Here is a 14,776-nt window from a genome sequence, read left to right as displayed (position 1 = left end):
TAGGCTCTCATCAATGCTCGGTCTGACTCAGACTTACTGGCCCTCCAGCGGCGCTCTAGGCGTCTCTTTTGGCGCTTCATCTCCCGGAGTTCCTCGGTGAACCAAGGAGCTCTCCTGGATCTGCTACCTCGGAGAGGCCGTAAAGGCACAATCCGGTTTAGAGCCCCCGCTGCTGCTGAGTTCCAAGCAGCAACCAAGGTCTCCACCGGACTGTGGACGAGAGCATCAGGTATTACACCAAGCGCCGTCTGAAAACCCATAGGGTCTATCAGGCGCCTGGGGTGGAACCACCTAATCAGTTCCTCCTCCCTACAATGGGGGATTGGTTTCCGAAAGTCAAGCCTCAGTAGGAAGTGATCAGACCATGACAGGGGCAAGATCTCAGTGCCCCTCAAATCTGGATCACATCTCCACTGCTCCGAGAGGAATACGAGGTCAAGTGTATGACCCGTTGAGTGAGTTGGACCCCGAATTACTTGGGTCAGGTCCATGGCTGTCATGGAAGCCATGAACTCCTGCGCCCCATCAGAGTGGCCACCGAGTGAAGGCAGATTGAAATCCCCCAGTATCATAAGCCTGGGGAACTCAACTGCCAGCTCAGCTACAGACTAAAGGAGCGAGGGGAGGGCTGTTGCAATGCTGTTGGGAGGCAGATACGTTAGCAACAAGCCCACTTGACCCCCAAGATCCAACTTCACCAGCAAGGACTCACACCCAACAAGCTCCAGAGCAGGGATCCTACGAGGAACTAAAGACCCTCAGATAATAATAGCCACTCCCCCACCCCTTTCTCTGAGGTTGCGGCTGATGAAGCACCTGAAAACCCTGTGGGCACATTTCAGTGAGGGGGACCCCTCCCTCTGGGCCCAGCCAGGTTTCAGTAATACATGCCAGGTCTGCCCTCTCGTCTAATATTAGGTCCCAGACGAGGGGAGCCTTGTGAACCACAGACCTGGCATTTAGCAACAGCAGCCTGAGACCAGGGCCCTGACTACTCACACCAACTGGCCTTGGAGTGGAACTAGTAGGGCCAGAAGGCAGGATCGCTGTGACGTAGCGGACCCCCCTTCCCCGGTAATGGCTAGCCCTATAGTTCCTGCCGTACCTGTTCTTCCCCGTCGTGACCATAATGTTCCGGCCCACTCCCGTTTCCGTGGTCCCCACCCCCATAGCTACCGTGTCCTTTGGCAGGCCATTTAACCCAGACATTCTAAGGCTGGGACTGGATCTGGACCCCCCTAACACTTCTGCGAATGCACTCAGTGCAGGAGGTACCAGTTGTGGTCCCAGCCCACTCAAACATACACATCCATATTCCCAGGCAAACCCCACAGAACAATTTAAAAACACAAAATACAGCAATAGGATTAATAAAAGTGGGCACATTCATTCAACCACACTCATACCTCATACACTCACCATACCAATTAAAAATTGCACAATAGTGCAAAATTGAGATCGTACAAAATCGTCCTAGTATGGAAGAGGCAAGCTAGTGTCCCAATCTTCTCCAGGCAGGGAGAGCAAGGTCCAAAAGTATGGAGTGGACAGTATGTTAATAGCAGCAGGGGAGAGGTAAGCAGCACACTCCCTGCCCACGTCCTCATTCGACCCCTGCCCTCTCTTTCTGCCAGGATGGAAATGCAGAATAATAGGCAGGGGCACAAACAGAGCTCCCAGGGGGGCCGGGGATGGAATCCAAAGTCTCGGCTCACTCCCCAATGATGTTCCGGAGGACAGATGCAGAGGGGGGTGGCCAAAAGGCCAGCAGACCGGAAACGGCAACAGTTACCAAAGCGACAGTCAAAAGGCCGGTCATGGTTGACAAACAAACAGCCGAGATGACAATAGACAGAGCACGGCCTCCCTGGCAGTCAGAGTCAAAAGACTGCATCCACGCTGAAGTGGGGGGGGGAAAGGAGGGGGGGAAACCCCTCTCAACAACTGCGCCGCAACCTTCTCAGGCGGCGTCAGCAGGCCATTGGGCTAGTAACCCTACCCCCACCCCTAACCCTTATCCTAACCCTAACCCTGAAACAGCTCTAACCCTAACCTGACCCTAACACTAGCCCTAAACCTAATCCCACTCCAAGACCCTGGCCCTAATCCTACCCCTACCCCTACCCCTAACCTGACCCTAACACTAGCTAGCCCTAACCTTAGCCCTAACCCTGACCCTAGTCCTAACCCCCAACAGCACACCAGCGGATGGGCAGTCAGGCAACAAAAGTAGAGGTCAGGGGCCCCCCAAGACAGACCACCAACCAGCCAAGACTGTCACAATTAGTGGCAGTCACAGAAGGATCAGGGCTACCCCACACTGGCTCATCCAGAACATATTCACACGGCGGGACCGGCGACGTTCACAGGTGGCCTCAGCAGTCACAGCCCATGGCTGATGGCTCCTCCAGGGCTGCTGGGCCGCGGCTTTCATATGCCGCGGTGTTCTCCGGCGGCCTTGTCCGCGGTGGCTTTGGCAGTTTCCCGCGGGTGGGCCGCACAGCTCCTGGCAGCCGCGGCGATCTCAAGCCGCGGTGCTCGCCGGCAGTCTCGGCGTCTACAGTGTCTGCAGCATCCAGACCGCGGCGTTCTCAATTCGGCCACGGCGTTCTCCGGTGGCCACAGCAGGCAGGTTGCGCGGTTCCTAGCAGCTGCGGCAGTATCAGGCCTTGACGCTCTCAGCCACTTGCATACTCAACAGCCTCGGCGTTGTCCACGGCGGCCTTGATGTTTCCCAGCGGGTGGGCCGTGTAATTTCTGGCAGCTGCTATTCCTGGCAGCCGCCCAGCTCCTGGCAGCCGCGGTGATCTCCAGCCACGTCGCTCACAGGTTGCCTCAGCGTTCTCGGTGTCAGAGCCGTGGTGCTCTCACCCGAGCTGCAGCATTCTCAGGTGGCCCACAAACGCGGAAGCGGCTTCAGCGGAGTCTCCCGGACAGCTGGGCCGCGGTGTCCCCAAGCAGCTTTGGCATCTTTCGAGTCCAGCAGCTCTGGAGAGGCAAGTCACTCCAATACACTGCTGGCACCGGTGCTCTTTCGAACAGAACTTTTTTATTTTTCTTTAAAAAAAAACACAAATATGTCATCATTTGTCAATCATTAAGACATTGAAGTACAATTTTTTTTTGTTGTGTGTACCCCTCCCTCCCTCCACCCCCCCACCCCCCCCTCCTCCTTCCCCCCCCCCGACTTCCCAGAACCCGTACACGGTATGGATTTTTAACTAACACAGTCTAAAATCTATTGAGAAAAAAGAAATAAAGAAATTAATGACATTCTAGATTGACCTTAGCTTCTTCTTACTGAACTGACTTTTAACAGTTTAAATCATTTCTGATCTTAAGCATAGGCTAACTGGAATTTCTTAGTCCCGTATTTATTTTGTATATAGTCAATCCATTTTTTCCAGTCTCGTTTATATATCTCATTTGAATGATCTTTGAGATATGCCGATATTTTAGCCATTTCGGCTAAGTTTGTTACTTTCAATGTCCATTCTTGGATTGTAGGCAAGTCTTCCTTCTTCCAATATTGCGCCACCAACAGTCTTGCTGCAGTTATCAGGTGCAGAATCAAATTGGTCTCTACCACTGTAAAGTCAGTACATATACCTAGTAAAAATAACTGAGGACTAAACTTTATCCTTCTTTTAAAAACATTTTGCATGACCCACCATATTTTTATCCAAAATGCCTTAACCTTTTGGCAGGTCCACCATATATGATAATATGTAGCATCGAGAGAACCACACCTCCAACATTTAGGCTGTACATTCGGATACATAGAAGCCAGCTTTTAGGATCTAAATGCCATCTATAGAACATCTTGTAAAAATTTTCTCTCAGATTTTGAGCTTGTGTAAATTTCACATTTCTTACCCAGATTCTTTCCCATGTATCCAACATTATTGGTTCCTCAATATTTTGAGCCCATTTTATCATACAATCTTTAACTAATTCTGTTTCCGAATCCATCTGTATTAATACATTATATATCCTCTTTATATGCATTAAGCTTTGATCTCTTATTTGTTTAAACAGATTATCCTCAACTTGGATAAAACCAATTTTTTGATCTATTTTCCACCTAGCCTGTAATTGCCCATACTGGAACCATGTTTGAACTACCTTCTCCTCTTTTAATACCTCTAAAGATTTTAATTGTAATACCCCCCTTTCCGAGGTAAGAAGCTGTCTGTAAGTAATTCTGTCCTGTTTTTGTGCTGTATTCATATTTTCAATTGCATGTCTAGGAATTGCCCACATGGGTATCTTGTTATTTAATTTATATTGGTATTTCTTCCAAACCCGCAATAAAGCATTTCTTAAAATATGACTTTTAAAATTCTTATCCAATTTTTTGTTGAATAACAGATAAGCATGCCAACCAAATACCAGATCGTGTCCCTCAATATTCAATATTCTATCATTGGTTAAATGAATCCAATCACTAATTACAGATAATGCCACTGCATCATAATATAGTTTTAAATTAGGTAGTTTCAATCTTCCTCTCTCACGTACATCTTGCATTATTTTCATCTTTACCCTCGGCTTCTTTCCTGCCCACACAAATTTGTTGATACCCTTCTGCCATTCTAAAAGGTTCGCATCTTTTTTAAGTATAGGTAACATTTGGAAAAGAAATAAAAATGTTCATTTTCACTGCCGCTATCCTACCCAGCAAAGATAAGTGCAATTTCTCCCATTTTTTCATCTCTGTCTGTATGCTATGCCAAAGTGGTTCATAATTATGCTTATATAATTTCCCATTTGAAGTTAAAATGTTAACTCCAAGATATTTGACTTTTTTAACTACCTCACATCCTAGCATCACTCCTAATTCTTCCTTTTGTTTAATATTCATATTTATAGCTAATATTTTGGTTTTTCCTAAGTTTATTTTAAAGCCCGACACTTGACCATATTGATTAATCGTATTCATTAAAACCATACTGGATTCCTGCGGTTGTTCCAATATTATGACCAAATCATCCGCAAAAGCGCGGACTCTATATTCTTGCTGCCTAATCTTGATCCCTTTTAAACCATCCAAGCCCCGTATTTTATTCAACAATACTTCCAAAGTTATAATAAACAATAATGGGGACAAAGGACAGCCCTGTCTTGTACCTTTTCCAATTTGAAAAGAGTCTGTTAAACTTCCATTGACTATGATTTGTGCCGTTTGCTGTTGGTATATTGCTTTAATTGACTGTAAAAAATTATCTCCTATCTGCATTTTTTGCAGTATCTTCAACAGAAATTGCCAGTTAACTCGATCAAAGGCCTTTTCAGCATCCAAAAATATAAACGCAGCAGGGATCTGGTTGTTCTTTCCCAAATATTCTAATGCATTAATAATTAATCTAACATTACTTTTCATCTGTCTCCCTTGTATAAAACCTGTTTGGTCCGTATGTATCAATTGTTGAGTGACCAACATTAACCTATTTGCTAATATTTTAGTAAAAATTTTATAATCTACATTCAGTAATGAAATAGGTCTATAATTTTTGGGTTGAGTAGTATCTTGATCTTCTTTGGGTATCAAAGATATAAACGCTGTCTTCCAAGATGGAGGGACTTTACCTTCCGTTTGAATCATATTAAATAATTCTCTAAGAGGTTCTACCATTTCTAACTGTAAGTTTTTATAGTAAACCGCTGTCAAGCCATCTGTACCTGGTGCTTTCCCTGACTTTAATTGCTTAATTACCTGCAGGATTTCCCCCGAGGTTATTGGTTGATTCAATTTTTGCCTGTGTTCTTCTCTAACTGAAGGTATTTTCTCTTTGTCTAAATATTTGTCTATGTCTAAACCATTAATTTTATCCCCTTTATACAGTTCTGTAAAAAATTCCCAGAAAGCCTTTTGAATCTCTTCCTGTTGAAACACCTCCTTCCCTCTGTAAATCAGTTTAGATATATTTCGAGTTTTCCTTTTTTTCCTAATCTGATAAGCTAACCATCTGCCAGGTTTGTTTGCATTACAAAAAGTATTGTGTTTTGCATATAATAAATTAGTAGCTACCTGGTCAGAGATCAACATGTCAAATTGAGATTTTAATATGTTAATAGCTTCCTTAACCTTTGTATCGTCTGGGTTCATCGTTAACTCCAGCTCTTTTCTCTTAATTTCCTCTTCCAGTTCTGTTCGTTTTAACCCTTGCTTATTTCTATGTGTTTTATTTATATTCATCAAAACTCCTCTCATATACGCTTTGCTTGCGTCCCATACAAATTCCATAGATGTACCCTTATTCATATTCAAAACAAAATATTCAGATAGTAATTTTTTACAATCATTAATATACTTTTCATATCTAAATAAGTTTTCATTCAATCTCCAAGACCTTCTTGCCTGCACTACCCTTCCCAACTCCATCCAAACTGGGTTATGGTCCGAAAGGACCCTAGCTGCAATCTTTGTTTTCTTGACCCTAGAAAGCAAATCATTAGTGGTTAGAATAAAATCAATCCTTGAGAGGGATTGATGCCTGTCCGAGAAGAAAGTGAAGTCATATTCCTCTGCATTTCTTTCTCGCCAAATATCTCTCAATTCAAAATCATCCATAATGTCAAAGAAAGATTTGGGTAACTTTGCTCGCATCTTGGTATTTAGGCGGGAAATCTTCTTATCTCTCTTAGTGTCTATCACTCCATTCCAGTCACCCAATAGTATACAGGAACTATAGTCCCACTGTACTAATTTAGCATGAAGATTTCTATAGAATCTATCTTGCTGTTGATTGGGAGCATAAATTCCCAAAAGTAATGTCTTTTTCCCTTCTAAGATTAAGTCTAAAGCAATATATCTTCCGAAGGGATCTGCTTCTATTAATTCAGCTTTCATATCTTTTCTTAAGTATACAACTATACCATTCTTCTTTTCCATAGCAGAAGCTGCAAAATGTTGACCAAGTTTTGAGTTGATCAAATATTTTTGATCAGTTGACTTGATATGAGTTTCTTGCAAACAAATTACATCGTTCTTAAACTGTTTGAGATAATGAAATATTTTCTTCCTCTTCTGTGGAGAGTTCAGTCCGTTGACATTCCATGTTAAAATCTTAGTTGTCATCTTTGGTTGGTTGAAGCATTTTTAGAGCTTCCTGCACGGCCTGTTTAACCTTAGGTCTAGCTCCTCCCACTGCTTCCAGATTTGTTATTGTAGTTCCTTGATCGATGGCCGATGATTGTTGATGCTGTTGCTTTTTAGCTTGTTTCTCCATACGTCTAGTAGTCATGCGGCTAGGTCTTGGTTCCATAGCACCTTGCACTTCTAGAGAAGAGAGATGCTCCATCTTGTCTGGTGGTTGTGTAGTTTGCTGTCTATCCTGTCCTTCTTGTGGTCTTTCTCTAGGTCCAGATGGTGCAGGGTGTCCGGCCTTCAATATATTATAATAAAAATCTCGGGCTTTCCATACAGAGTTGAGGCGGTACCTTTGCTTATCAAATGTAAATATGATGCCGAATGGTGCATCCCATCTATACTGTATCTGACGATTTCTGAGTTCTTCGACCAAAAAAGCGTAGTCTCTCCTGGCTCTTAACATTTGAGGTGGTATCTCTTTCAAAACAGCCAGGTCTTGACCGCCAATTTGAAGCTTAGTGTTATAAGACGCTTGCAGTACCATATTTCTAAGCTCTCTTGTAGTAAAATATATAACGATGTCTCGAGGAAGCTGCTTCTGCTTTGCCAGCTAGGAGTTAACGCGGTAAGCTTTGTCAATTTGCCAGTCTTGGTTGGTCCCTGGTCTTCCCATCAGGCGGTCAAAAGCTTCCGATAGGATCTGTTTCAGGTTCTCCTGTTTCTCCTCACGCAGCCCCCTTACTCTTAATGCGAACTCCATTTGTCGGTACTGTATCATAATAATTTCTTTTTCAGCATTTTCCACTTTTTGTTCCACCACCTCTGTTTTCAATGTCAAGTTAGCATTGGCATCATTAAGAACGTCTAGAGTATCTTCCACTCCAGAAATATGTTCTGTTAATACAGTTACAAGACTCAGCATATCGTCTCTAATTTTATCAACCTTAGCCTCAAATTTCTCATACAGCTCCTGTTTAAGTCCTTTTATTTCACTTTTAATTTCTTCTTTCATTTCTTTTATTTCCTCTTTTCTCTCCTCTCTATTATCTCTAAATTTATCTTCCATTTTAATTGTCTGTGCATTAAGAGCCTCGCTTAGATTACTCAGGAAAAATTCTTTCGTTAACACATCCCAAGCAGGGGGCGTAGGAAGCGGAGGCTGCAACTTTGTGCCAGGCACTGAGGATGTGCCCCTGGAAGTAGAGGGTGACGACTTCAAGTTAATATTTGGTTTTGAGGCCATTTCAAAATTTATCTGCCTGCAGTTAATAAAACGCTATTGCCTGAATATGCAGCTTTAAGTAAAGAGGCTTTTATTTTGAAGTTTAAGGCTTGGCAAAACTTTCAGTGAGTAAACATTGTAACAAGACCGTTCAGCAGATTCATCACCATTTAACTTCCAGATAAGCAAGGTTAATGAAGGAGTAAAATTCTTCTATTGTGAAACCAAAACATATGATAAGCAATCTCTTTTGTTTTGAATTCTTGTGAGGATTAGCAAAAAGTGTTCGTTATTACCGGAGAAACCAGCCTGCTCGGCGCCATTTTAAAAGCCTCTGAGTAAATAATTTTTCGGAGGAGAAAAAGAAAAGAAGCTAAAATGTTGATAAGCAATTATTGTCCACGCAGTAAACGGATTCAGCTCGTGATAAGATTAAATCAAACAAAACTTTGAGCAGAGTGGGGGAGACCTACTTTGTCCTGCACAAGGCAGTTTGAAGTTCCCAGCACGGACAGCCGTTCTGCCTTGGGCTAGCCCCCCTTTCCTTGCAAGCACAAAAGCTGCAAAAATCTAAGAGCATTTGCCAGCAAAACAGTTTCTTCTTTCCTTCTTGCCTGAAGGATAAGAAAACCTGATAAGACGTCAGATGGAAGATCCTCTAAACAGGTACGTAGCCAGGAATTCGGAGGCAGCTGATTTTTTGCTGCCACCACCAGTAGGCTCCTCCCAGGAAGTCGCTGGCACCGGTGCTCTTAAGAGTTGTTCGTCCTCAGCCTCCAGGTTAGTCCAGCTCCCGGACACAATTTCGTCTCTTCCCAGGTCTTTTTTATATAGGCATAGCTGGAGCGATAAGCTTGGCAGACATCTTCCTTCCTTGCACATGCGCATTCATCTGTGTACTTGGCAGACCAGGGGTATATAGATATCCATAGTCTCAGTGTAAATGAGGATGTTATTCAGGACTCCCTTGTAGAGGTACTCATGCAGCACCTCGTTTATTAACTGCATGAATACCATTGGGGCCTCTGGCAGTCCGAAAAGCATCACTTTGAATTGAAAGCTCCCTAGGGGGCAGTTGACCTCTGTTTTCCACTCATCTCCCTCTATAATACGTATGCTTCTCTGAAGTCTAGTTTGGGGGAGGGGGGTATAGGTCGTGTACACACACACCCCATTTATCCTTCCAAAGTCCACACACAATCTCATAGTTCTGTCTTTTTTTCTTTGAAGAGGATTGGTGTTGTTTGTTTGTTTTGTTTTATTAGTTTTGTATGCCGCCCACTCCCAAAGGACTCCGGGTGGCTCACAATAAAACAGGAAAAGGGGGAATAAATAAGACGATACAAAAAAAATTAATAATACACAACATTCACAATTGAAGCGGGGCTGGATACTTCAACAGCCCCCAGCCTGTCTGAACAGCCAGGACTTAGTAGCTTTACGGAAGGCTGGGAGGGTAGTAAGGGTCCAGATCTCCACGGGGAGCTCGTTCCAGAGGGCCGGAGCAGCAACAGAGAAGGCTCTCCCCTGGGGGCTGCATTCTGGACTAGTTGAAGTCTTCGAACACTTTTCAAGGGCAGCCCCATGTAGAGCGGTGCTGTGACCTGTGGCTTGCCTGGCTCAATTAACCCATTTGCTAGGTTTTTGTCTATGTATTTGCGCATCTCTTGCATTTCTAGGGGCTTCATGGCGTACAGTTTGCGCTTGGGTAGTTTTGCTCCAGGGATGATTTTGATGGTGTAGTCTGCCTCATGGTGGGGAGGCAAAACATTGCACTTGGCCTCGCTGAATACTTCTGCAAAGTCCTGATATTCCCTCGGGATCTGTTCAGCCTCTGGGGTTTTGTTGGATGTGGTTGCCAGTTTTGGTGAGCTCTTTTGGGGGGTTTCCTGGCCGGGTGGTGTTTCTGTTTGCTAGTGCGGGAGGGGTTGGCGGCCCCTTGATATCTTAAGTCTGCAGGTACCCCCTTGCCACCAGATAGTTGGTTCCTACTTTTCTAGCCATGTAAGTCCCAGTATGACTGCGTCTGTCATTTCGGGGGCTATTACAAATTGAATTACTTCCCAGTGATCCGCTAGCTCTAGCCTCACTGGTTCAGACAGTGGGTGGCATAGGCTCTTCCCATTAGGATCCCATCAACCTGTTCAAACTGGATCAGGTGGGCCAGTCTTTTTGCTCTGATCACCAGTTTCAGGACTATGATTAGCTTAATCAAGCACCTAGTGCAGGCTGAGTCATTGCAATTTTTGATAGGAACGGCCAGAGAATTGGGTCTCCATGTTTTGCTACAAATCACTTTTGCTTTCTCTGTATAGAAGTTGACAGATATTACCTGGATAGTAAAAGTGATCTGATGTGATTTATATTTGTATTAGATTTTTGCTACCTGGATTTTGCATGTTATTAATTTTTAAAAGCTCTGATCTATTTTTTTCCTTTGATGGAAATTTACCTTTCCCCCATCTTATTTTTATTGGGGAAAGATAATCTCAAAATTCTCTAAGGCTATTTTGTTAAGATGCATCTCCTGTTCTTTTTTTCCCCATCGAGTTTTTTTTTATTTTATATTATTTATACATATCAATGTGTTAATGGTGTGGTACCTTGGTATCGTACATTTTATTACTCATAGTTATTACATTTCATTTTCATTGTTTCAAATTTTTTCACATACCTTATACCAAGGGTCACCAACCTTTCAGACCTCATGGACCACTAAATTCATGATCTGCCTAATGATCGAGTGGTCATGGCTAGGGAGTCATGTGATTAGGTGGGCATGGCCAATTCAATGTTACTTATGTCGAGGGGCACCTCACCGGCCTCTATTCACCCCTTTCCTGCCAGCCACTCCTCGCCTCGCTGTCTGGGATCCTTAGGGCCCCAACAGGAATCAGTTGTTGAGCCACCACGAGAAGGAATTGGCAAATCAGCTGGCTCAGTTCAAATTGGATCTGACCGAGAAAGAGGCTCAGCAGAAGCACCTCATTGAGGACTACAAGCATAGACTTTCCAAGCAGAGGGAAGACCTGTGGTGTGCAAGGCCAGATACCGATGCCTGGAGGCTCAGTGGGCTGAGATGGTCAGCCAGTTCTAGGCCATGATGCAGTCCCACTGGAAAAAGGTCCTCCGGCTGTTCACCATCAGCAGCACTTCCTTCCAGCCTTGGTCCAAAGCCCCACACTAGGAGGCTGAAGTTGGAATTTCTGCCCTCTTCCTTCTGACCTGCACAAAAAGACACTGAAGGGGGAGATTTTTTGCAGCAACACAAATGTCCGTTGCCCAGGGGCCTTATTTTTAGGAATCCTGATTTAGTGCAATATATAAAATGAAAATAATTTTTCTGCGGACCACCAAAATTTCCTCATAGACCAATAGTTGGTGATCGCTGCCTTATACTACCACCCTTCAGTTTCTAACCTCTCCCATGTATGTATGTATGTATGTATGTATGTATGTACAGTATGTATGTATGTATGTGTATATGGTCCATAATTCCATAATGCCTACTTGATACCACATCTTTGTACTTTGAGAGTTCGATTTACACACACACACACACACACACAGACACACACACACACCCCTGATAAAGAAATAAAGGGAGACTACTATAGATCTACAATAGCTATTTAGTTCTCATCAGCTAGCCTTCTGGGATTTGAACTTGGGCTACTTGCATATTAGACAGTTGTATTAACCTCTAAGCCACAAGTTCTCTTCATTTTATCAACTGAAGCAGGGGGGAGATTTTTTTTTAAAAAAAACAACAATAAACAAACAAACTGGTTGAGAACTTTTTAAAGAAGTAGTCACATAATCCATCAGGGCCAATAGATAGAGATGGTTTTAGGTTGTGTAGTGCCTTTTCAATGGCATCTCCTGTAAAATCCACATGAAGTAGATTTGTAATTGGTTGTGGTACAATTGAGAAATGTGGGGTATGAGCCATTGCTGTTTTCAAAGATTGAACCAAAGAATGGGTTGAAGAGGTTGGCCTTAATGGTTTCATCATTACAGTCTTTCCCATTTCATCTTGAGTCTTTAAGTTTGTTGTTTATAAAATTATAGAAGATCCGGGCAGATTTGGTATGTAGTAGGTTTTCCTCTTATTTGCTTGATAACTAATGCATTCTGCCTTTATCTGTCGGCATAAGGTTTTGTAACGACTTTTAAAGTTAGCTATTTAGCCAGTTTTGTTTTTGCACCAAAGAAGTGTGGTTGTTTTTTTGACGGAAGCTTCCTTATTGTTATTGGTACTTTGTTCTTCCTGGTTTTGGTGGTTATTATAGTTTGATAATTCTTTTGATTTCATTAAAAAAATGTTATAATGGTCTTCAGCAGTGTTGCAGCCAATGAACAGAGTTTACCAATCAAGGGATGAGACGTCATCAGTTATGAGATCATACTTGGCTTTTCTAAAGTTATACTTTGGAATTCTGTCGTTATTATCATCTTTGTAAGGACATAAATTGAGACAAAAGTCAATTATTCTGTGGTCACTGTTAGAAAAGGATTCATTTATTTGTAGACATAGATTGAGTTTAAACTATTGCAGAAGATGAGATCTAGGCAGTTGTTGAGTCTAGTGTTGTTTGTAATTAGTTGATCCAATCCCAGATTAGTAACGACATTGTAAATGGTTGAATGTATTGGTTCTGTTGTACATTCGTTGAGGGTCCAATTAATAAGAGGTAGATTGAGATCACCAAGAAAGATAAGAGGGTGTCGGCAAGAGGTTGCCTATGTTAGTAGTGAAGTTAGTTTGTTCGTATATACAAAATTGTAATCAGGGACTCTGTAACAAAGCAAGAAGCGACTGTGGTATTTAGAGACACCTCACATAAGATGGTCTCGGGAAGAGCAAGCTCCGGTGTAACTTTAATGTTTTCTAGATTAAGAGATTTTTTATAGAAGTTAGCAACAACACCCCGTCTACGGATTTCATGGTTGGACATGATAGTCTCTTACTGTGGTAATGGAGCCTGGGAGGGATGAATTCAGCCACATTTCGCAGACAAATATAATGTTGAATATAGCCATATTTAGCAAGAGGAAGAATTCTGGTATTTTGTGTATGAGGCTTCTTGCGTTAAGTAGCTTGCATTTAAGATCTGTGGCAGTGGATTTTGAGGAAATTAGGGGCATGCATGCCTAGTTCTTGAGAGGAACTGTTTGAATCTGGTTGTAAAAGATTAATTACAGAAGAGTTTTGAACTATATCTAAAATACAAACAATGAATCAATTTAAGGATAAAGACTTTGGGAAGCCTTTGGAAAAAAATGCTTTTCAATTTCCAACTTCAAGTTGAAAATTTAGATTGAAGGTTTGATAAAATAACAATGGTTTTAAATCACCCCAAAGATAAACTGAACTTATAATTGGATCGATTGGAATTTAATTTATTGCTGTGAGATTTGAAAGAAAAGGAGAAAAAAGAAAGATAGTTGGAGAAGGGACATGGATTCTAAAGATTCAAAGTTGACAGAAGTGATGAGTGATGAACTGGATTTTGCTAAAATCATTAATGGAGATTGCAGAATATATTTATTATATCTAATTGAAAAACAAATATTAAGAGAAGTTGCATTTCAACATGTAGAAGGGGTTTTTGAACAATAAACACAAAGTGTCCACAACATAGACTTATCATTTAGGGGAATGGAATCCAATTGTTGAGAAAACTCCCAGTTAAAATTTTAGGAAAAAGCTTTCTTATTAAGAACCAGTCGAGAATATTTGATCTTGGACAGATGAGAGACAATGATTTTTGTGGTTTATGTTAGATTAGAAGCTATTACGGAATTTCTGCAAGTAAGATACAACAATAGAGTGTTGACAGAGAGCTTTGAAGTTTAACTCTGCTGCTGGTTGTACCTGCTGATTTTGCATTTATAGTAGATAGATGTCAGGTCAAATGAATGGGGTAAGCAGAGTTGTAGAAGTTCTTAAATAGTGTGCCTGTTTTGCTGGGAAGGTAACTATTATTCTTGAAATATATTGATAGGTATTCAATTAGGGGAGACAATTTATGTGTATGTCTGTTTTTTTCTTTTTATGCACATTTTCTTTTTTTGTCTTTATTTTTGCTTTATTTTTGTATTTGTTTTTCATTTCTTAAAGTTTCTATTTTAACATTCTGAGTAAAAATAAATTATTTAAAAGATGATCATCTGTACATTACCCGTAGTTAATAATAGCAGTATTCAATATATATGAAAGACTGTGTGGTGGGATGGTTAAGTTACCAAATCTTGAGTAGGAAGACCTTCTTGTTCTTCATTAGGCAGGGAAGCATTGGTGACTTTGGGCCAATCAGTCTCAGGTCAAATCAGCATTAGTTCTGTGATGAACCAATTGAAGAACAAAACCCCTTGTGTTGTGCATTGACAGCTTTGCTTTTGTGAACTAAGCAACACAACGCAAAACACGCAGGCCTGTAACATATGTGAAAGAAATT

General features: G+C 41.9%; 1 protein-coding gene across 3 annotated transcripts in view; it reads left to right on the top strand.

Annotated features, from left to right (window-relative positions):
* GLB1 (galactosidase beta 1) overlaps nucleotides 1–14,776 on the top strand; it is a 233,819-nt gene that overhangs the window by 132,554 nt on the left and 86,489 nt on the right. The window lies entirely within an intron of this gene.

This window comes from Thamnophis elegans, chromosome Z (genome assembly GCF_009769535.1).
Source record: "Thamnophis elegans isolate rThaEle1 chromosome Z, rThaEle1.pri, whole genome shotgun sequence".
In the NCBI taxonomy this organism is placed as follows: domain Eukaryota; kingdom Metazoa; phylum Chordata; class Lepidosauria; order Squamata; family Colubridae; genus Thamnophis; species Thamnophis elegans.
This window is presented reverse-complemented; position numbering and strand designations above follow the sequence as displayed.